Consider the following 24,986-nt stretch of genomic DNA (forward strand, 5'->3'; position numbering starts at 1 on the left):
TTTGCTGATTATTTTACAGCTCTGATTCTGCCACACTTTTGGAAATCACACTTAAATGATCCAACTGGAGACCTGAAGAAAGAACAATAAAAAATCCATTACAGCAGTCAATGTGACCCAAAATATTCTGCTTGAGCCCTGCAAGCTGTTAGAGCACAAACAAGCTGGAGAAAACCAAACCCTTCCCCTTTCTCCATCCAAATGGCAAAGGGTTTGTCTGCCAAACATTTTCTGCTGTTGCTTATGTGCATTCAGCATTATTAATGAGAGCTTTGATGGTGACAGGGTACTGCAGCAACAGGCATCTCCCTACTGTGGTCTGCTTGGGCCAACTGATGTGCTAATTAACATCCAGTACTCAGAAATGTATTGGAAAGAAGTATAACACTGCAAAGTAATAACATTCTGTTTAATTCTGACTGCATACACAGAAGGCAAAAGTTTGCTCACTCATTAATGAGCATCAGCTGTACTATTCTCCCCCCACTAGTTTCCTCCATGCAGTCTGTGAGGGTTAAAGAGTAAAAGTCTAGTATAAATTGCATGACTTCTTGAAAGTTTCAAACACCAGCATACAGGCAGGTTGCTAGCCAGAATGTAGGAGAGAATTTGAGCAAGGCAAAATATTTTTCTAGAAAAGGGATAGAAAAACTGAACCATAAAAGGATTTTCAATTTCAGAGTATGAAGAGCAGAATGCTAAATGTAAAAGGCAATGGAAAAGTAATCAAGGAAAACATTACAAAACTAAGGGAGGAAAACATTACATGCTAAGTAAGATTTAATTGCAAAATGCTAAGTTTCCCAATATGCAGTACTGGAAAGATACTTAAAATTAGGGAATTCTCAAACTCACCAAAAAATGTCTATTAAAAAAAAAAAAAGATTAAATATTTAGCAAGAAAATAAGGTCAAAAATTACATCTGTACAAGAAACTGAAGCTTATCACCTCTGTTAGTTACATAGTAACTAACATTTTCTTACACAAAATATTAAGGTTTTTAATACCACTAGTTTAGATACTAGTTAAATACTAGTTTAGACTGACTAATACTAGATCTAATCTGTTAGATTATGAAGCTAAGTGTTAATAAGTTAACTAATGCAAACTTTACAATGTCCTACCTTCTCAGTCCCGAGCTCTCATGCTCAGAGCTTGCAAATGTAGATGTAGCACATACATAGACTATTTCACAACACATGCACTCAAATTGGAAGTAGAGAGGATAAGGATGCAAAGATAGGGTCAGTGTGCAAATGCTCAAACTCCTTCAGTGTTAAGCAACTGGTTTTCAGTCCCATCCTGAGATTGCTACAATTGAGCTACCTTGCTTCCCAAAGGAGTGCACCTCACCCTTGACAGCCTTCAGTAGAATGTTTCCAAAGAACAGAAAAATATTGGTAAATATAACAGGTTTAATAGCTCACATTACAGCTCTGAATGTGGTTTCTAGTATGGCTCAGACCTTAACAAGTTTCAAGGATCTGAGGCAAAAAAAATAAAAAAGTTACAGTTCTTAGGGATAAAGAATAAGAACATCAAAAAGTTTTATCAGAGCAATTTCTAATGCCTTCAATATTGGCAGTAGCTTGCTGCTTTCTTTCAAACAGAACAACTAAGGGGCAGTCGGAATACAGTAGAAAAGTAACTTTCATGTTAATTTTCAGCATCAGACGGTAAACTTTTTGATATAAAAGGTGGGTAATTTCTGAGAACTATCAAGCATTTTCAAAGCATAATCAATACTTCTTCCATCAAGTCACATCTTGCAAGTACTGTTTTTTTGTATGGTGTTGGCTTGTTCAAGAATCTGCCTAGAAATTGTCACAGCATTTAAACCAAAGCAAAAGAGGCAAAAGTTGACAGATGGGCAGGCTGCCAGGGAACAACAAACCTGCTAGACCATGAAATTAGTTCTTTCTTGTTCACGCAAAGCTTTTTCCACACACTGAGGAATCTACATCACTGTGTTTGTTGTTTTGGGGGTTGTTATTTCTTTTGGCATTACACTAGCTTTTTTTCCTGAAGTCACCTTTAATCCTGGGGATAATTTTCACCCAAACCTGAAGTAAATACAAGCCACAGCTACTAAATACTTCAGTGTCTTGTCAGCTTTGCTTACATACAGCCTAAAACACAGTATTAGCTTAGATCAATGTGACAGTAGTACTGGCAGTGTGATTGGCATGTCAAAGACTAGGGACCTCAGTCATTTGTCATTCATATGCCCTAGTATCAACAAGACAGAATATTTCTAGTCTTTCTAAAGTTGGGTCTAAAGCAGCCTTTTTCTACCCCTCCCACCTTTTACTATGACTACTTCAATAGATGCTCACCCTGCACTTCTTTCCTGTAATCTCTTTTCAAGCTGAGGCAACAGTCTTCCTTGTAAATGGAAATCTTGTCCGTGTTTAATCCAAATTGAATTTGCTTTCATAAGTGTGCGGCTTTAGGCTTCACACTGAATCATTTATTATAATAAAGTTATGACCCAAGTGTGTATTAGGCCTTTCCTGATTCTGAATTTATATTTAGACTTGGTAAAGTCTAAGAGACCTGAGCTTGAGAAGAATTTTAAAGGTTTAGTGGTCCCAGCCACTTTTGTACTGTGACTCAGTATCATAACCTATTTTTCACTGAGTTCATTTAAGCTTGTTATTCGCCAGCCATACATAAAAACAAAATTTATTTCACTTTTTTTAACTAGTACATTCAATATGAATGCATTATCTTAACATTACGAATTACAGCTGCCTTAGATGAAGTTAAATTTCAATTTAAAATAGTACAATTTTTACATTAATGAACAAAAGCTATTTGCAGTAGAAGAGCTTTCAGCACTTCAGAACTACCAGCACTCCTGTTTTAGAAGGACATGTTTTTTTCAGACACGGAAGAAAAATGTTTTCATTCCAGCAGGCACAAAGCCATTACCCGGGCACATAAGATCTGTATCACTGCCAGATCTTCCTGGGTAGAAGGAAGCACATTTCCTCCAGCTTAAATAGAACTGAAAGGATTTGCAACTGTGAAGCACTGAAGGCATGCAAAACTATCATTCCCTTATCTCTACTGACAAGATTTTGCAATCTCTGATTTGAATAGTTAATTGGGAAATAAGTTCTGTAGGGTTTGAGTTTTGGGTTTTTTTTCAGTTATAACCAGCTGTTCAGTGTGCTGCAGAACACATTCTGCTTTTTATGAAAAAAAAAACCAAACAATAAAACCGGCTATTTTTTTTTCCTAGGTATTTTAGCCCAAGCAACAAAGTAAAACTCTAAATCACAATGCCTCCTTTACTTACATCTGCTGGTCTCCAGGCACACAGGTTAACAAATGTACAGGGCACATATTGCAACTGCTTTAAAAATATTAATAGCAAGTCACCTGTTGCACATTTTCTATGTTTCAAACCCTCACCACATTCAAACCCTCATTTTATTATTTTTACAGTAAATGCCTTCATGAAAATCAAAGGCATTTGTGTTACACAGGATAAATCCTGGAAAAAGTGTGCTTTTAAGGACACAAAAATAAGGAGGGGAAAATAACAACCAATATTGCAAACTTCTTAAAAAGTTCTCTTCTGTACGGCCATCAATGCTCAATAACTCAGCCAGCCACATGGAATTTTAATCAAGTGTCCTGAAAGTATTTTGCCTTTGGCCTGAAAACAGAGAATGATACATTTCAACCCAAAGGGCAATTTCTATAGAAAATTCTAAAAACCTGAACACCACGACTGAGTGTTCAAGCAGTTCTATTTAAAATTCAGCAATGCTACACTGACACTAAAAGAAGTTGCAAAGCATATTTTAGATCCTACCCTGAAACACACATTTTTGCTGGTTACTGTGGGAAATGCAGTGATCATATAGGTAGGGCTGCAGATTGGGTACCTTGTTTCTTGTTGTCCTTAAGAACAGAAAAGCTGAAGTAGACTGCTCAAGTTAGAGAGCAACTGCATCATCAGTTGGTGCTATGTGGTACACAGAAGTACTTCTTTGGGACAAATATCCTGACATCTTCCATGCCACTGCACCACTGAGAAGTCCCTTCTTGCCCTCTTTTCCTATCCCTACAGCAGGATTTTTAGCTTACCAGAGATACACTGACTTGGATTTGTCCATTGCTACTATTACCCATGGCAGCACAGCAATACCAGATCCTTATACCAAGAACCCATACTAAAAGGTTTGAGCAACTTGACATGCCCCTGGAGCTAAAGATCAGTGTGGCAACCTCTGACCCATATTAAGATACACACTGAATACAGTTGTCCACTAGCAGTCATGCTTTGTACCTACTGCTCGGTTGTTGCCTTCACACCATATACTATCACTCATCACATTAGAAAGATCTATTCTCCCTTAGTCATCATGCAATTAATCCTGAAGTTCCCTGCCCTGCTACATACATCCCCTTCTCATTGTTAGTAAAGAGCAGCCTCCTCCACCTCACAGAAAACCTGTGCTGTACTCTGTAGAATCTTTTCTTCAATTAGAAATGGCCCCATTACAGTATTATCAAAAAATGCAAGCAACTAAGCTGTCCCTTGTGTAACCATTCAAGTAGAGTGGTCATCCATTTGACTCTCCTATTAGCATCTGCTGCAAGCCTTTAGCTATCATAAACTTGCTCTGTACGATGTTGGCAGACACACTGTAAACCTTCTTCAAGAAAGCTAAATTGGGATAAGGCTTTCAAGGCCTTATTCCTGTAAGTTTTAGCTTAAAATTCTGCTTACTTCTAAAGACCATTTCAGTAACAAGCTCACATTTTTACATTAGCAAAAAAAAAAAAAAAAATATGGCTCCTAAAATTCTGATCAACTTTTAATCAGATTAATCATTAAGATCCAAATAACCCTTTAAAAAAAACAGGGTTCGTTGGTTTTGTTTGGTTGAGTTGGGTTTTTTTATGCTAGATTTTCTTTCTATTTGTAAAAATGTTTTTCTTAGTTCTGCAAATGAGAAATATTACCCCATAAAAGCAAATTGGATTAGTCGGTCAATTAAATAAGGCCCTTGCCAAACCAATGCATTAGTTAGCAACTACTGAAGGAATAAATGAACAATTGTTGGTAGATAAATTTAAATTTACAGCAATTCTCCCAAAGTGAGTGGAGTTCATTTGAGCCTTCCTTTTCCCATCCAAATTTTTATCTCTTCAGAACATTTGAAAGGGTATTTTCTAGTAGAAGCAACTGAGTACATATTTTAGAGGCTTTTCAAGTTAAGAGTAAATAAAAGGAATCCTAAAAATTTCAACAGCACGCATTTCACAACCCTAACTTAAACCAGGGTTTCCACAGATCCTGACTATTCAAAGGAATTTCACTTCAAGCTTCTGTTATCTATCCCTTCTCAGCCAATAAAATAGAAACAAACTAATCATCAGAGGCATTAGCACACACTTATAAGCCTATCTTGCTGTCCCCTGTTACAACAGTGCAAGATAGGACACAAAAGGCAGCACTGCAAAGGCAAGTGAAATAAATTAATGGTGTGACATGGAGAATAACAAAACACATATTAGCTATTCATGCATTTGAATGAGAAAGGGCCCCTATGTTTGTAAGAGAAAACTAGACTAGAAAACACACTGGACTTCCTTTCACAGTTTTATTAGTAGCAAAGAACCTTCAGGAGCTGGTTTTCTCATGTCTGTAAAGCAACAACCAGAAATGGGGAGAGCATAATTTGATTAATAATTTGGTTTTTCAAGCACAAGCCTACTGCTGGTGCTAGACTCAAATGGATTCAATCACTGTCTAGATAAGCCCTCATGGATCTGGAATAGCACTGAGAAGTCAGCAGTGACTGGCCAGGAAGAGCACTAGGTGCAGCCAGGCTCCCCAGCTTGACATCTTCCCAGGCATCCAGCCTTGCCCACCACCTCCTGACATGGCTGCAGAACTCATTCTGCTGGCACCCATGGATACAAAGTGAGGGGGACAACCCAGACCCTCCTCCAGCCCTCCCTGGAAGGGCAGCACTCAGCCAAAACCAAACTGCACTGGAAGCACCAGTCACTACTAGGTTTTCTCCTCTGTCCCACACAAACATTTCTTTACACGCTTCTTTGATCAGATGAGTTTTGTGACAGAAGGCAAAATGCCAGTTGTGCTTTCAGAAAACTGAATAAACTATCAATACGAACCTAAGCAAGCATCAGTCTGCATTTATGCTCTATGGTTGAATTCCAAGGCTTATTATGACTCGTGCCACTGATTTGTGAAGAGCTAGTCATTTGCTGTTGAAAACCTCTGCTTCATCAGATCCACAAGAAAATAAAATCTGGTGATCAAATCAAAGCTATAGAAATTGTTTTTGTGAACGGTCCTCTCAATCTTTCAGCAAATAAAAGCTTATAGAGATATGATAAAAGAAGCAGTGGACATGGACCTATATCTTTATGGTCATTTTGGAGCACAACAGCAGTAAAAAATGTAGGAAGAGCAAAGGGAAAAATAAAGTTTCCACTTTGGGAAGACCATTTCTTAAACAGCTTTTTAACCTTTTTTCTCATACATGAATTAAGAGAGTGGCTGGATCTCACTGCACAATAAGTGAACTCAGAAAGGAATTGCATTCTGTTTGCAAAGCAACTTTCAAATCTGAAACTTTAACCTAAAAGAATTGGTTAGGGAATATCTCTGGTGGAGTTGGTACTGTATTAAATGACAGTTAAGAAAAAAAAATCATCAAAAGCTAACAAGTTAAAGCTGATAAAACAGAAAGAATTGCTGAAGGCTGAAATCTACTCTGCCTACACAAAGCAGCAGTGGGACCTTTGTGGCCTTGCCTGGTAGGAAAAGGCCAGAAAAAAACAAGACAAAACAACTCAGTCCATCAATCCCCACCAACTGCTGCTTTACACAGCCTGCAAGGTTGGACCACTTGTGGAAAGGGCAGTGGCTGAGATTGTCTGCCATGTATCCCACACCCTTCCAACAGCCTTCTGAGCTCACATGCTCACAGTGGTTTTCCAGGGAGATGTTAAAACAAAATTAAAAAAAATAAAATAAAAAAAGAAAAAAAAAATCACGTTTTGGGGTAAAACCAAAGAATTCTATAAGTCCGTTTTGCTCTGCCAGGAACACAAGGGAAAACTCAGGAATGGTAACTGCTGTTTCACAATCAGGAGGGGAAGTATAATGTGCATCTACTTGTCTTTATAATGAGGATACTGAAGGCTTACACTATGAAAGTATTTTTAATCTTACACTTCTATGCTTTCTAGTTTTTAGAGTGCTATTTATAGGTACTGTATCTACAAAATAAGTCCTCTAGTTTTCCTGTAAAATTGGGATGTATACAGCTTTTAATACTCAAAAAAATGGGTATAAAATAATTACATCTCAGGGAAAAAGCAGGTTTTTTCCCCTCTATAAACCACAGAATGACTGAGAAATCATTAAACCCCTTAAATGCCAGAAGTAACTAAAAAAAAGAGCATGGCTATAACCAACCTTTTCCTCTGACCCACAAGCAAATGAAGCAAGTACCTATATCCTAGTTCCCACAGCCTCTGAGATATCATTCAAGTACCTAAAAACATATATAAATGCAAAGTTTGATTGATGTGCATATAAGGTTTATGCCAATTAACAAATCACAATTCCTGCAAGCTAACCTAACCAATCTCATCTTGCAAAACGTCTCCAGTGCACCATTCCTATGGTTGGTCAGAAAGGGATACATTTTTTCTGTCCTTCACTTATCTAGGAGAAGGCAGCAAACCCCACCTGAAGATCCTGTGTGAGACTGCTGTAAATACCAACAACTGATCAACACACAGTGATAACCCTGAATTTACAGAGATGCATTTTCTAGACCCTCAGGGAATGGAGAAAATATTTATGACAGACAATTTTTTATTTTTATCTTAATCTTCAGTCTACTTAGAATGCTTTCATGGGATTTTTCTGTCACATACCTTTGTATTCGCTCTGAGAAAAGAAGAAATAGTCTGTGGTTTGCTGACACTTTCTTTTAAATAAGGGGGGGTGGGAGGGCGGAAAATCAAAGCAGCTTTTAAGTATAGGACTTCCTAATCAAGGCCAAGCACAACGTTTTCCCCACAGAATGTCCAAGATGTTCTCTGCAGACCATCAGAAAAACTGAATTTCCTCCTTGCTCTTTATTCCTCCCATCCTTGAGCCCCACCCCAGTTAGCAAAGTGTGCACCTAGTTGAGATCCATTACCTTTTACATTACTCTTTTTACACTAGAGATTCCTTTTACTATGATTGGGCTCCATTTCCATTTAATAAAAGTTTGAAAATATATTTGTGTTGCTTTCTATGAATTTAGGGAACCTTATCATTTTAACACAATGGTGCCCCCAAAGTCAGCATTCCTGGGGATGCGCAACATGGCTTTGGAGGTGACTTCATAGACAGCTCATCTAAAATTGACTTCTGTAGAGTACTATGTAGAATGAAGTCCACTACACAAAGACCTCAACAGCTAAAATGCATCAGAAAAAAAAACATAAGCTCCAGAATTACATCCCTTCTACAAAGTTTTGCTGTAGTATGCAAATAGAGCACAGAGGCAGATGCTCCAGCTACATGGTCCCAGATCCAGCCAGTAGTAAAGCTGAGCATGTATTCCCAGCAGGCACACACAAAGCCACAAATACATAGTGCAACACATATATGCATATACGTATGCCCAGTCATATAGATCAACAAAGACAGAACAGAAACATATGAATGCAATCATCAACAAGTCTCATGCTGTTCACTGCTCCCACTGATCAGGATGAAGGAAAGCAGAAAACATATTCATGTAAAGATACATATGCAATGCAGATTCCTTCAGTAGCCTGACTTGGACTCTCAGTATGGCCAGTAACTGCCCCTTCCTAGATGCTAGGGTCTCTCCCATTGCTGACACCTGCACATGTAAGCCCCTGATGCCTGTAGCCCCACTCCAGCCACTGGTTCATAGACTTCCTCACGCACAACACCATCACCTCCTCACACCAAAACACACTCACTATGGATCCCTCTAGTTACTGGCCAATATGTTCAGTCTGCTTCGCAGCTGGCCCTGGATCTTCTCATCTCCAGTTGCCCAAGGCAGACACAAACATGCAGAAGGGTCTCTTGGTTGGCTCCTAGATCCCGTGATCTAGCCAGCAGTTGCCTTGGATCTCCTGTTCCCTCCAGCAGCTCATTTCTGCAGGTTCATTACTAGGTTGCCCCACCTTGCTCCTCTGCTCTCCTTTGTGTGTGTGGATATGGAATTTATCACATAATCTAACAAGTTAAATAGAGCGTGGACAGTTAATAAATATCTTGTGGCTCTAATACTTAACCCACATGAAGACACAAGGGGTGTATAGGTTCACTGTATCTGAGATTTCTGACAGAGGGAAAAGTGACAACTTAAGCCAAGTATATAACTCTGCCCAATTTTGCCAAAAAAATAAAAGGTTTTGGTTTACCACAATGTTAAGTGATTCTGTCTCAGACTCCCATCATGTTTTTAACTCCTGCCTCAAACTGCAGTTGCAAACAGCACTGCCTTGAAGTTTCCTAGAAGTATCAAGGTACTTCATGTTTCTGCTGCAGATTTCATTAAAAAAAATGGTATTTAAGACTGATAGAAACAAGTTCTATTCAGGCTATTAGCATACACAAACCTGCAATACCATAAAGTACCTATGGCATATTTTTTTTCATCTCATACAAAAAGCGTTTAGGAATACAAAATCCAGCTGATGTTGAAAGTGGAAGACGACTTTCTTCAGAGTTTTATGGCCATCCAAATACACTCTGGAAGTCTGACTCTCAGTTTTGGAAGTGTCAGAGGAAACCATATCAATGTACAGAACACCTTTGACTGTATAAGGCTGTAGCAAGACAACCAAGATCTACCTGCCTAGGCACATCACCTCTGAGGAACTAATTCACCATCCTCAATTAGGCATTAAAAGGTCTTTCTCCACCAGGTGGGATGCACAGTCATCTTGCTGAGTGGTGCCAGGCTTGAGTGACCCAGTAAAAATACAGCAGACATGGGTACAATAAAAAAAAAAGTTCTTATTCTGAATTCAGACACCTGATTGATCACCCCTTGCAGCAAGTAAACAGAAGAAACTAAGGCCTGCAACTGGGTTCTCCTTCCATCCTTTGAGGGCCCTAATGATCCAGCTACAGCATCAGATTTTTTTCTTCTCCATTCTCTGCACACATTAAACTTGCATTCTTGGCTGCACAGTAGCTCAGTTCAGAGAGATTTCATACACCCTTCCTCCTCCCCTGCATTACCTGTTACACTGACTTGGGAGTATATTCAGAAACTGGAGATGTGGGTTCAAACTCTTTCAAACTAGGAGATTAACCTAAATCTCCCACTTCCTGGGCAAGTGCTCCAACAATCTGACTTACATGCAAACCATATCACTTGTTTCATCAAAAAATGTGACTGCTGACTATAATGTCATAATTTGTGTATTAGTCATAGCCTAAGCTAAACTACCAAACCAGACTCTGTAAGCAAGGTAGGTTTGAAACCCAAATGATGAGAACCATGAGAAATACATGTGTCCAGAAGCAGAACCCGAGGCACCTTCCTGGGGCCATTCAATCCTCTCAGCATCAGCACTTAAAGACTATTGTTTCCAAACCTCCAGGCAGGAGCAACTGAGCAGGCTACTACAGCACATCAGTTAACAAAAACAAGCTGAGTGCAGCTGAGGAAATATTTAGTCTAAAACTACAGCCTTGAAAGTTACCTTACTACACATTTACAGTAGCAGGATGTTTTTCTTAATTATAGAAAAATTACCTGACAGGGACAGAATCAAATTAATGAAATATAGGCAATAGTGTTCAAAACCATTACCTGATTTCCCTTTCCACCTTGTAGGCCTATATAACTGTTACCTCCAGTATAATTAAGAATGCATTCCAGCAGAGCAAAACTGCACATAAGCCTCTGAAATGGCTATTTGCTTCTGAGGTTGTAAAATTACTCTCATCTAGATCCAAGACATAGTGATAAATGCTTCAGAAAAAAATAGTAAGTGGAAACAAAAGACATAGCTGAAAATGCAAACTCAACTTTTCAACATGATGGGGACACTTTAACAAAACACCTGCAATTAAAATACCAACTACATTTTACAGGTATGTAGATATTAATATTTAGGCTGTAAGAACCAACTATAAATCTTCAGATCTGTTCAGTATAGTAACTACTATTCTGCAATTCTCTTTCTTAGATTGGACTTCAGCACTTTCTAACAGACTTTTGCAACCATCGTACACTCATTTCCTCATCTACTGAGAGGGCAAAAAATCCCAAGAAACACTGGAAGTACTATCTAGGTACTCTCCAGGGTCACGCCAAGATGCCTTTCCCCAAAACTTCTCCAATGCTCTCACAATGGCTCTGAGAAATTTTTCCAGCCTCACCACAAACTGTATTTTCACATCAGTACAATGCTTACAAGTTTGAGCTTCAGTTGTTTACTTTCTGCAAAAGCAACAGGGCTATTCTAATCTGCATTGCATTCTTCACATTGTTTTAGGATCAGTTATCTTGAATTCTGGTCTTTGTAAGGCAATTATCCACCAGCAGGGTTTGATACTCACTGCTGCCATAGATGATCTGTGCTCTCATGCTGAGAAAGAAAAAATTCTATCAACCTAATCAAATGAGAATAATGGTCGCCCGACCTGATCTTTCAACTCCAAAAATGTAATTATGAATTTAAACAGCCCCAGGTTAGTGGCTTAGGAGCAATCAAAGATACTGGCATCTTCCATCACTGACATAAAAATATGCATTTTATCAAGATACCTCTAACAATGTGACCTGCTACATAAAAGCTGGAACATCAGCACTAAACTATTGGCAAAAGCTGCAGGTCACTGAATTTCTATGAAAAAGATATGGACTCTTCTTAATTGTATCTGACCAGCTATAAGAAAATTACTACCTCTTTAAAACTATGTGTTAAAATGCACATTTAAATATGCGTTAATAGTGAAAGTTATTTTGGTGTGCATAATGGTACCTTACCAAAAAAAGTGAAAAGTTGTGCATCATTTTGTCTGGCTTTTCATGTGTTTCTAAGATTGCATTTTCATAACAAACGTGTATGTATTTACCAGCTGAAATACAGACTCTGGAATTTACCCGGGCTTGATTTTGTGTCCTTACCTGGCTGATGATGGTTTGTACACACAATGATACTAATAAACACACTGCAGTGTGTAACCTTCCAGATGCTCATCTCCCACACTGTATCCATCTTGAACACCACACTTCACCATAAAGAAATCTAAGTCATGCATCTGCACAACATATGCCTTTCGACCATTTTCCACACTTTTTTTTTAAGAGAGAACAAATGCAGCTGGGGAGTAGTGTGCAGGGAGTAGAGATCAGCAGAAATTCTGATGTTGACTTCAGAAGGAGCTGAATCAAGCCAAAGGTAAAAAGCATCTGGTGCCTACCAGCGCTTCCTCGCCTAACCGAGCATACCGAAGTCAACTACTGTTGACCCAGGAACAGGGAGCGAACTGCTGTTGCTCCCTGCCTTCAGTCTCGGTAAGAAAATACAGGCTACTGCACTCTGAACAAAGAGGATGCCTCCGATGGAGTTATTCGCAAATCAAGACCTCGCCGCGGAGCCCTCCGGCATCCCAGAGGCAATGCACCGCCCAGCCCCACGTGCAAAGCAAGAGAAAACTTTCGTGAATTGTCGCCATCGCATCCTCACGCTACCCCTGCCTCATGCTTGTAATGAGGTTTTCATCCTCGCATTCCTTCAAACAAAGTTTGATCTGGGTTACATTAGCGGCAGCGTGAGGTTTCCTTCGTGCCTGCCTGCCCTCTCCGTCCCCAGAGCGAGATACCCGCGGCTGCGGTCCCATCTCCCTCCAGGACAGGGGTTGTGCTGAGGAGTCCGCCGAGCTGGGGCGCGCTGCTGTGGGAACAGGTCCCATCGCCAGTCCCCCGCCCGGCCGCCCCTTCCCCGCGTTCCTGCTGCTCCGCAGCGGCCCTCGGCTCCCACAAAGGGAGTGGGCGGCCCCGGAGGCGGCAGGGCGCAGTGGTCCCCGCCGCCGAGGGAGAAGAAAGGGCTCCAGGAAGGGGGGGAGGGCGGCTGCGAAGTGCGGAGATAGGGGGAGAGGAGGGATGAAGGAGGGGAAAGAGCGTGGCAGCGAGGCTGCCAGCACCGCCGGACCCAAGCCCGCCTCCTCTCGTGGGTCTACCCCTGGCCGCACAGTATAGCCACCCGTACCGGCTCTGCCCAGGACACGCAGCCAAGTCTCCCCCTGCCCCGCGGGGACGAAAGCCTGCCTCAGGACTGCAGGCAAACTCCGCACGCATGGCACGGCACTGCACTCCATTGCGTTGCACTGCATTGCACTGCACTACACTACACTGCACGGCACGGCACGACACTAAGCACCCCGAGAGCCGCGCACTCCCGCCCGCTCACCTCGGGGCTGGCCTTGCCCCGACACCCAGAGCAGTGAAGCCGCCGCCAGCACCACCAGCAGCCGCCCGTCGCCGCTGCCCATCGCTACCGCTGCCGCCGGGAGGGACGCTGCCCGCCCCGCCGAGCGCGCCCGCCTTATAGCCTGCCCGCCCGCCCCGCCCCGCGTCCGCACCGCCGGGGCTCTGTCGCAGGCACACACCTCCCTCGCACACTTACGCTTGGAGACCTCAATCACACGTGTCCGTTCCCCCAAAACCGTACGCGAAGCACCGGCGGCCCCGCGTTGGGGTTGATGCGCAGAGTGCTGCGAGCCTCGACTCCAGTGTCTTAAAACGTTCTGGAAAGGTGTAATTAATGCACTGAGACTTGTAAGGAAAGGGAGAAGGGAAAGGTGAGTATCCGAAATAACAAGGTAAAAGTGCATGGGAGAAGAAAGCATTACTAAGCTGAATCAACACGCAGCTTTCCTGTACGGCCGTTATTTTCATATGCTTTAAAAAAAAATCAGCTGCTGAGGCTTTCCTTGGGCATTTGTCATCCCCAACTTTGAAACTTCATGCCCGTGCTGATGTTTTTCGAGCTCCACATAAACACAGCAAATCAGCCAGGTTTGTAAATGCAACGAGTTCCCTCCTTGGTAGGTAAACTAAGAGGTTGACTACTTTCGTCCTGCAGGAAGCCTTTCCACCTTTTTAATGCTCAGCTACCTCTTGAAACTAGCTTAAACTACGACAAACAGGTTGTAGAAATTCCTCAAGATAAAATCGTTTCTTTAATACCTCAGGAAAATGCATCCCCATTGGGCTTTCCTGTTTCAAGTTTTGTCAGGTTGCAGAGTTCGTACCTACAATGCTCCTTAATTAATATTTCAGGTAGGTTACAGCAAGGAACAGTTTTCCTGGGAAAAGAAACCAAAATAAATTGGTTGAGATTAGGGAATTTCAGTCGGAAGTGTCTCTCAAATGTGAATCCCCACTTACAAGTCACATTGCTTATTATTCAGGAAAACATGTTTCTCTGCATGGACTTGCATATGAAACTGTGTTTTAAAATACAGTAGTAGGTGTGAGTTGCATGAGCAGAGTTAAACTGCAAGTATCTTCTTCAAATCTGAGGCAGCTGCTTGCCTAGTTCAGACTTCAGCTTGGTTGGCTGGTTGCTTTTATGGATTGGAGTAAAGAAATTCAGGGAAATAATAGAAATTTCCATACTCATATAAAATAAAGCTATTTCTTACCATATAACTCAGAGTTATGAGTTATACTTGAGAAGGCATAGCAATTTATATTGAAAACATAGGCAAACAGGAAAAAACTGTGGGTCAAGAAGATAAAAAAATGAGTAATTTCTGCCATAAAACCTTATCAAAGGCCTTCAAGACTGCAAATAAATAACACTCCACATCTGTACCTTCCAACAGATCTGTCGTTTGCTCACACCAGGCACTTCTTAAATTTCAGGACAGGCAAGGAGGAGGAAAGCAAAACATCTGTGGAGGGAAAAGTCAACAAATTTCAAGAGCCAGAGTGTCATTTGTTCTAAAATCATAGAGGTCAGGTTAAGGAATCCTCTGTGCAGGATTACGAGTACCAGTTGGGAGCCAAGTACAAAGGAAAGGCAAAGAGGGAGCATCTGTGCAACATAAAATCCTGCCAGCTTCCAGCTTTATAACAGCATTTAACCATTTCTTGAAATTGCAGCATGCTGAAGAGCGCTGTCTGACATCCATGCAGTGATAAGTACCAGTTTATTATTACATGCATTTATCCCCATCAGAATATTCCACAAGAGCTAGAGAACAAATCTTGAGATCCGGCTCTGGACTTTATCATCTGACTCAATTATTATAGTTTAACTAAACATCTCTGTGTACAACTTGTAACTCAAATATATACATTGAATTACTCTGCAGGACTACATCACTGTTTTTCAGTGTTCATTATAATCATTCCCTAAGAAAACAGATTCTTCTCAAATTTCATTTGAGTACATACCTTCTTAGAGAAGAGGGTTATTGAGGTCCCTTATCCACAGTTCATTGCTGGAATTACAAAGTATCAGGCAATCATAATGTCCCCTGGTTCAAGACATGGCACTATTAATATAATTCTTTCCTAACCTGTGTTTCTAATGAATGATTATGACATTAGATGAGAATCTCAGCTTCTTAATCAAGAATAACTCCACTACACATTTATACCAAGCGAGCGCACTGGATATTACAAATTGAATATAAGAAATTTCTTAGTCTGTGACAAACTAATCCAATGAAAAAATGGAACGCCATGGTACAGGTAAGATCTTGAATCAAGATCATAGTGAAGAAATATATGTGAGAATTAAAGCATTTTAGGGCACTGCACTTTCGTGCATGTTTATAAAGTCCTTGAAAACCATCTGCATAAACAAAAACTGAGCACTACCAAGAAAAAAAAAAAAAGCTATCTGTAAATATGCAGAGAATACTCAGAGAAGCAGTTATAGGGAACTTGTTAAAATCTTGTTTTCTCTCTCACCAATTTTCATGAATTAGGAAAGAGCTAAGCGTTTCAGTTACAAAGGAATGGAAAATCCTAATATTTAGGATGATGTAGCACAAAGTGATTATGCTAATCTAGCCATCTGTGGATAGCAACCTATGGATAAAAACTTTGCCTTTGGCAAAAAAGGAGATTTGGGAAAATTCAAACTAGAGAAAGCCCAAATACACAGTCTGAATGAAACCGCTCTGCTATCCTGCACCTAAGTAAACTCCAAGTGAACACCAAATATGTTTTTTCAGCTTTTGTCTGTGTTGCTGTGCTTAAGGCTGAACTATTGTATTAATGGCAGGTTCCCTTCAGGCCCCTCAGGAGCGTGAGGTCACCTCCTGACCCCAGAGGGCACTGAGGGCACCCGTAGCTGTCAGCAGTGCTGGGCTTTTCCTCATCCATAGTATTTAATAACTTCACATTCCACTATCCCACCTTACCACTCATCCCACTCTCAAATAATCCTTCTCCTCACCAGATACCGGGGCATACTGGGGGAAAAATTCCCGTGGTGAGGCACTGGCACAGGTTGACCAGAGAATCTGTGACTGCCGCGTCTCTGACAGTGTTCAGGCCAGTTTGGACATGCCTTTGAGCAACCTGGTCTAGTGAAATGTGTCCCTGCCCATGACAGAGGAGTTGAAATGGGATGAGCTTTAAGGTGTCTTCCAACCCAAACCATTTTATGGTTCTACGACTTCTACACTGTGAACACCAGCAACACAATACATTGACACAATATGTGCTGGAACTGGGGTAGGGAATTTGAAATAGTTTCCAGAAGAAGGCACGCTGATACAACCAGTTACTAATCCCACCCAGAACTACAATTAAGGGCAAAGTAAGGTTTTTTTATCAATAGCTATACTGTACGGCAAAGGGTCTCTAATTTTTAGCAGATTTTTGTTGGGCTCTTTTGCACACACCTGTTATCCAGTCTTCCTTTCTATCCCATTATCTCATGAGCACCACCAACGTGTTCTGAAAAAGCATTCTGGAAATAATTATCACTTGTAATCGGAGGAAAAAAAACAATACAATAAACTGCTGGTCTGCCTCTGATAAACATTCAGCTGCTACTAAAAGCTGGTTTAGATAACTCTTCAGTTGTTCCCTGGAACCTTTCAGGTGTTTTTCTCCCTCCCTCGGAGAAGCATGTCCAGAAGCTCTTAACTCTGAGCTGTGACAGACCAAAGAGAAGAGTAAATACAAAGCAAAAGCCCCTTCATAGCATAACCTGTGCACAACTTCCTCTCAGCAGAAACACCACCTCCACATGGCGGACTGGAAATGCAACCTAAGGAAAGAGGTGTATGCAAGGGCATCTCCCAGGTCCCCCATGGTGCTCCTCAGCTGGTAGCCTAACACTCTGTTTCAGCAGCAAAAGTCTTTGCCCTTTCTAATCATGAAAGTAATTTCCAGCTGTAATTTTGAATATATGTTATGACAGCTTGGCTCTTCCATGACAAAGGCTTCCAGGAGTATTAAAGAGAATCTGGTGGTTTGGAGGAACCTGGGAAACAGCTGCTCCAGCAGACTGCACAGAGCCGTCACAGAGCAGAGAAAAGGCAGAAGCAGATTTAACCAACCCCTCCTGCCAGGCCAGCAAAAGTACTGCGTGAGCTGTCCTAGATGTATTAGGTCCCTCAAGGGTTTGCCTGCTTCATGGTACAAGTTTCACTGAAGTTTCAGAAGTTGCTCGGACTTAAGTGATCACCAAAGAGGAGGGCAGGTTCCGGGAAAAAGCAGGCACTTTAGGACAGTTTGTATGCAAAAAGTGTGAGCAGAAGAAAATGGGAAACTGAGTTCCTACTCTGCTCCCACAACAGAAATCCCATAGCACAGAGGGGTTTTAATCCTTGGGCTATTGCCCATACCTAGTGTATGTCTCCACCTTCATGCACTTCCACATCCCTCACACTGACAGCACCTAAGTTTATTGGTACCCTTTCCTCCAGGCTTTCAAAAGGCTCTGAACACCCAGTCACCCCCTCCTATTACCAGCTGTAATCTATCCCAGCTGCTAAAGGCAGTGGGTCCAGCCACCTCCTGCCAGGCTGCTGGGAACAGGGTCCTAAAGGCTGCAGCAAAGAGGCCAACATCCTCCTGCTGAGGAGGAGGTGTGGGTAGAGATAGGAGAGTACAGAGGCACTCACTGGCTGTTCTTGCATGGGGAATGTGCAGGGCCCTTCTCTAATCTCAATAAGAATGGCATAACATCTAATTGTGTAATAAAGGTGATTTAATAGTAAGACAATAATACAAAGAATAAGAAGAGGAATAGTGGGAGCCCTGCTTTCATGCAGCATCGGATAGACCCAATGCAAGCAACATAGTTCTCACAGATAATTTTGAAATTAAGTATGTCACTATCTCATTGCATTGTGGTAAACATACTGCATGCCTGGATCATGCCTAGGCTCCTAACTATGAAGGTACTTCTTGTAACTACTGTCTTTTTATAGCTACCAAAGCAGGAGATGCTGGTGGCAAGAGATACTGGGTAGCAGGAAGCCATGCCTGCAGGGAGTGACATGGTTTGGAAATAGGTTCCACATTGCAAAATAAGTGGTGATGTTTTTCTGTTGATAGGTTTCTGCTGTTTTCCTACTAGAACTGACTCATCAGCATCAATGGTGTTGAAGGCAAGACTGAGCATGTTTTCTGTGAACAGCTCACAGTCCAGACACTGTGATTATTGTCCAACAGGAATGATTGGATGGTATACTGTTAGTATGGTGAATTTATTCCTCTCCCAAAATCACAGTGAATTCACATTATTTTTTCATTTGTTGAAAAAAAAACGGAACCCATAGGCAGTAGGGAATACAATACTGTCACTGCTAGTAGTCAGCAACAACACTTGCATGATGCAGTTCCCAGTCTAGGAATGGAACTTTTCCTTATATTTTGACAAAACTGTTTGCAAGAGCTTGAAGGTTCCAGTGACTCATGCAGGCAAAGGGACGGCCACAGTTACATTCTTAATGTGGAGAACAAGTGTTACAAACAGGCAAAATCTCACCAATCATCTCCAAACTGATCATGGACTTAAGGGAAGGAATTGTGGCACTTGAAGGATACAAACCCATCACTTCCAAATTTTTCTTACGAAGGGGAAAGAGTATGATTTGGACCTCACAGAGATGTGCAAGCTGAATGGCATTTGTGTTCCTAACATCTCACATAGTTCTGAATGGATAGAGAGTTTATTAAATAACTCAGCTTATACTTTCAAACCATGATGAATTTGTGAGAGCAGATTAAAGTTTATGGCTATTTTCTTCCTTTTTGTTTTTGCAAAAATGAAGAAATAAATAGGAGTTAATCAGTTAATCATACCCTCTGCTGTTTTCTTCAGTGAATTTGCATTTCTTCTCAAGTGCAGTCAGGTATGCAGCTGGGAAAAGACCCATAAGACATCCATGTTGTTCTGGTGGTTGAGCTTTTAACAGCACGTGCTGAGATTTTCTTGCCCAGAGACATATACCTGCCTGTGCAAAATCTGTTTTAAAGAAAGGTATCTTGGTGTGAGATTAGCAACATTTCATCACCTTTTTGGTAGGATAACTACAGATAATGCAAGAATCAAAGCTTTGAGAAAGCAGAAGATGAAAGCCAGGAGCTTAAATAGGTGACCTTAGCCCAGTTTCTGGAACAATGAACATCTCCAGTTGTCTTCTGTAGCTTTTAAAATGAAGTAATTTATTTATACACTTACACATGAATTTGATGTCAGCTCTAAGCTTCTGTTATAGAAATTTGCCATAGAATCTAATTCAAGAAGCAATTTAACTTTATTAACGTGGGAGGAAAAATGTGCCTAATGCAAGCTATTTTTTAATCTTAACTGCCATTCTTGCTGTTGCAAAAAAGTGCCTGCTACCTATCTGGAAAGCCATTATTAGCAAACTGAATAATATATCACCTCCAATTTTCAAGAAATTAGTGCTGCCTAAGACTGAAACCAGAAGCCATTTAAAAAATAATAATCTAAAGATCTATGTCAGGTTCCTAATTTGAGAAACAGTAGGAGTGTCCTAAGGTGAGGCTTAGGGACCACCATTTCAAAACCAGCACTAATTCTTCCTGTCTACAAAAGCAGCCGAATATGCCTTCCTACTACTTACATGTACCCTTCCATGTATTTGAACTGAATTTTGACTAGTGAATTAAAAGAGGACAATGTAGTTGGGAAATCTCTGTGCTTCACTTTTCTAATGCTTGTTAGAGAGATCCTCCACTGCCCCGACATTACCATGAATATATAAAATGGAAGCAGAGTTAATGCTCACATTTTGTCTTTGAAATTAACTCTGCATTATTTGAAGCATATGATCTTTAATTAAATACACTTACCTTGAACTACCTACACATAGTTATGGAATCTGTCCTTAAGCTGCGTTGAAAGGATAACCTGACTTGCAAAATAGGTGAAATCAGAAGCCCTATTAATTCATAATGAATAAATATGGGCAAAAGAACAAAGTTCATAGGGCAATGATAGTTTAATTACTCTCAAGTTAAATTGCACCGACTAGAGCTCATTTTCTAATTCCCTTTCTACTTGAGTGCAAAGTCAGTGTTAAATGCTACCTAGCCTGACAGTAGTCTTTGCTGTCCTTTTGGTACTGTGTAAACAAGCCCTCATCAGTGAGGAAGCAGTACAACATATTTTAATATCTAGCAAGGTATCAGCTCCACTTTAAAAAGAATTATAATTAAAAATTATTGAGGTACTGGAAATGTTTAAAATCTGAATTGCACAGCGAGACGACACTGTCTATGTAAATATTATACACATGATGAATGGAAGGAAGGAAGGAAGGAAGGAAGGAAGGAAGGAAGGAAGGAAGGAAGGAAGGAAGGAAGGAAGGAAGGATAGTTAGGCTGTATTTACTAAGGTGTTGTCTGTGTAAACTCCATTGCTAATTACAGGCTTGTTCTGGAGGACGAGACACAAAGCCACTGAGCTTGATGAGGGGAGAGCTTAGAGGGTGATTTTCTCTAGCTAGTCTTTGACTTCAATCAAGAAATGCCTGTGTTTAAATAAATGAAAACATTATCAACTTCAGTCAGGGGTTATCTGCAGCCACACTCTAGCACTTTATTTACTGCTCCTACACATTTCTCATCAGGGAGCAGGTGCTGTCCTGCAAGTGGCAATTAAAATTCTTCTCCATCTGCAAAGACTCACTTCTCCTCCTCCATTCCCTTCCATTATCATGCAGCCAGAGTTACCCACCACAGGTACTCCCAGGAATGTGCACCTGCCTGCTTAGAGGCACCACCAGGATGAAGATAACTTTCATAGCTAATCTTGAGCTGCCTGTGAAGCCATTGATTTCTCTCTTTATTTCAGTTTTTCTCAGTACAGGGGGGAGAGAAAACCCTGTGTATTGCATGCACAATACAGCCAAGCAAACTTTTATTAAAGTTATTTATAAATGCCATCAAGGAACAGGGAAAATAGCTATTACTGCTGTGGGATTTGTTTTAAAATATCAGGAACTACAGATGATTGAAAGTTGCTCTCTCAAAGAGTGACTGCAAATGAGTCAATGAGTCAGCACATAGAGTTCACACAGTGATTTTTGGTGAATATTTTCTATTATAACATTTCCAAAGTACTCTATAAACTGTAAGCTGATGACACAAAAAAAAAAGCCACATAACATTCAATTATTTGGCATGACAATGAAGCCACAAACACAAGATCATACAGGGAAAAAGAAAAAAAAAAAACAAGCCCAAAACCAAGAAAGCAACAAACAACAACTTTAAATCCATAAACAGATCACTAACATGTAGGTTAAGAATTTCCTAATGAGACTGTTTTTATAGCACTGGTTCAGTTTTCAGATGCTACTAAGTTATTTGTGACAAGGCTGTGCCTTAGTGGATTGTGTTCTTACAGGATATTTAATTCGGGTTTTAATTGAATTTTTAATACTAATATACATAATTCATTTGTTTGAAAATAAAGAAGTGCTTCAAAAGTTAGGAAAAGTACTTAAAATTTGTTAAAAAGTAAATATTTGTAATAAAAAGTTAGTTATTAAAAGTATAAAATTAAAGAATGGTTTGGGTTGGAAGGGACCTTAAAGATCATCTAGTTCCAACCCCCCTGCCATGGGCAGAGACATCTCCCACTGGACCAGGTTGTTCAAGGCTCTGTCCAGCCTATCCTTGAGCACTTTAATGGATGGAGCATTCATAACTTCTGTGGTCAGTCCATTCCAGTGCCTCACCACCCTCACAGTGAAGAATTTATTCCTTACAGCCAACCTAAATATCCCTTGTTTAAGTCTGAACCCATCACTCCTTGTCCTCTCACTACAGCCCTTCATAGAGTCCCTCTTCAGCATGCCTGTAGGCCCCCTTCAGATACTGGAAAGCTGCTATGAGGTCATCACACAGCCTTCTCTTCTCCAGGCTGAACAATCCAGATTTTCTTAGCCTGTCATATAAATTACATTTAATCAGTTTATTGAAATTTCACTTTTAAAACCTGTGTTGGGTTTCATTCAAATCTAAAAATCTTGCTGCATGGTGTAATCTCCACCGCGTTTGACAGATTTTATCCTGCAGTCACTGAAGGTAGCCACTGGATGGCACTGTAAACCTGCAAGTCAAAACCTTGAATTCCTTCGCTACTGACACCCACTCTAACATGTTAATAAAATCAATGTAACATGTATTGACAAGCAGAGCCCATCACCTTCTTCTGTACTGGTACCTTTTGGTTTTCCACACCTTACACGAAGCAAATCCGAAGTCTCGGATGCATTGCCACACTTTGCCTTTTGCTGGCCACTGCGGGCTGGGGCCCGTGGTAGCCTGCAGGAGGCTGGCCAGTTCTGGGTGGATGCTTCAGGCAGACAAAACGGTCACTCTGATGGAAAAAAATGATGAGACAGGCTGTCTGTAGGGGAGGTTTTTTTGCTCCTGAACAGCTTAGTATTAGCTTATTTCATTAAGCATGAGTTTTATGCATTTAAAGTAACTTATTGGCTGCCTGAATGTCCTCATCATGCATATAGTGCTTGGAGATTGACAATATCAGGCTTATTTCACACACTGCTACATCAACAGCATTTCTGAGTAATTTCTGAGAGTCCACAGAAGATGGTAGAAGGGTGGGTGGCAGAGGGATGAGGATGGGCACAGGAGCTAATGTGCAAGTTTGAAAATTAATGTGAGTCCGATGGGGACTTCTTGGCTGTAGTATTTCACAGCAGTTAACTGTAGATAGATCTATCATATCTATTTCTTGCTTCATCTAAATGCCACATGAGCCTCATCTCTTTGAAAAACAAAGAAAAACAACTTTCATGGAGCCTTTTATTCCCTGAAAAATTCTGATATTGAGCTCCTCCTGGCGTCATACTGAGCTAGCTTATTTGCATTTGGCAAATAGGACACTGTTCATGGGTGTGATTGCTTTGCCAAGGTAACGGATTTAACTGTTGTATATTTTGTGCAATACTCACAATAAATTTCACATCCCTTCCTGAAGCAAATCTCTCATTAAAATTAGTTTGAACTTTACCACAGGAAACAAACAAACAAACAAAAAAACCCCAAAAACGGGAATAACTGGGCCTGGAATTTGGAATTACCATGTGCCAGATTTTGCAGCAGTGACTGCAGTGAAGCCAACAAAATCCAAAGTATTTGCTTGAGATCAAAACTTTAGCTAGCAGTAAATAATTAATAGGCAATTGCTACTAAAAGAGATTATCTAGGGAAGCTAATAGCTGTCCAATTTAAATTCAGATGCCTTTTTTTCTCTCTCTAATACGTATTTTAAACCACCTGTCTTTAAAATAAAGTTCATTTTCGTGCTCATGTGAATTGGCTGCATGTTATAAAAGAGCCTTTCCAAGAATGTCTGAAACATAACAGCTATCTTGACAATTTTCAATACATCATTCCTGGCTGGGAGTCTCAGAGGAAGAGAAACTAAACGATGAGTGAATTATCCTTTTATCTCCAAAAGTGATCTTTCTGAATCAGGGCTGAAGCTGTGGGAGGAAATGGGTTTGGAGCGCTAATATTTCTCCTATCTTGATTACCTCTATTCTCTGAACAGCCAATGTCCCAAATTTCTACTTTATGGGTAAGATTTCACAGGGCAGATGTAGAAAATGGTCAGTGACCTAGATGAGGGGATTAGCATACAGGGTAGTGGTAGCCATACACTAATTAAACTCCTTTTGCAGAAGTGCTGGAGTTGCAGAAATGCACCTGCTTTAAAGACAGAGTGGGATCCACCAGAGTCACATGGATACGAGGAATGTAAGCTGGGAGTTGCACAGCTAAATCAGGAGTAATGCCTCCAAAGTAAAGGCGCTAGGTCCCAACAAGTACCCAACAGCTCTGATCCCAGCTACCAGGTTCCCAACCACATCTGTGCCAACAGGCAGAGCATGTCTGTGTTGCCTGTCTTCTCTCTGCCCAGGCTTTGCCTTCTTGACATCCAGAGGCAGAGAAGGGAGAAGCAGCTGTAATCAGGACATGATATAAAGGGAGGCCAGATGCTGCTTGTGGACCTGAATGCCCCTCTCTGGCCAGAGCACACCAGCTGAACAGAGAGATGAACGTTGTATTTCTGACTATGTGTCCAAATGGCATCACTTGTTTTGCAAACAGCAAAATTAGCACATCCCATAGCTTTTTAGCTTTTCAAAAAGAGGCATGTGGCCATGCTTTTCAAGCAGCCCCAGTCCAGCTGGTAGAGCAGGGAACAGTCAGAGACAGTGGTGGGGCAATGCCATAAGCCACTGAGTGATATTAAAGATCCCAGTTTCAACATCTCTGAATAAAAGATACTCTGACAACATGCCACAGTATTATAACCAGCTTCAAGTCTTATTTTTTCTAACTTGAATGCAAGCAGAATTAGAGTATTCCTGAAAACACCCAACACTGGCATATTTGAGACATCATTTGAGGCAATTGACAAAATCACGACTACTGAA

This window comes from Melopsittacus undulatus, chromosome 1 (assembly GCF_012275295.1).
Source record: "Melopsittacus undulatus isolate bMelUnd1 chromosome 1, bMelUnd1.mat.Z, whole genome shotgun sequence".
NCBI classification, from domain to species: Eukaryota; Metazoa; Chordata; class Aves; order Psittaciformes; family Psittaculidae; genus Melopsittacus; species Melopsittacus undulatus.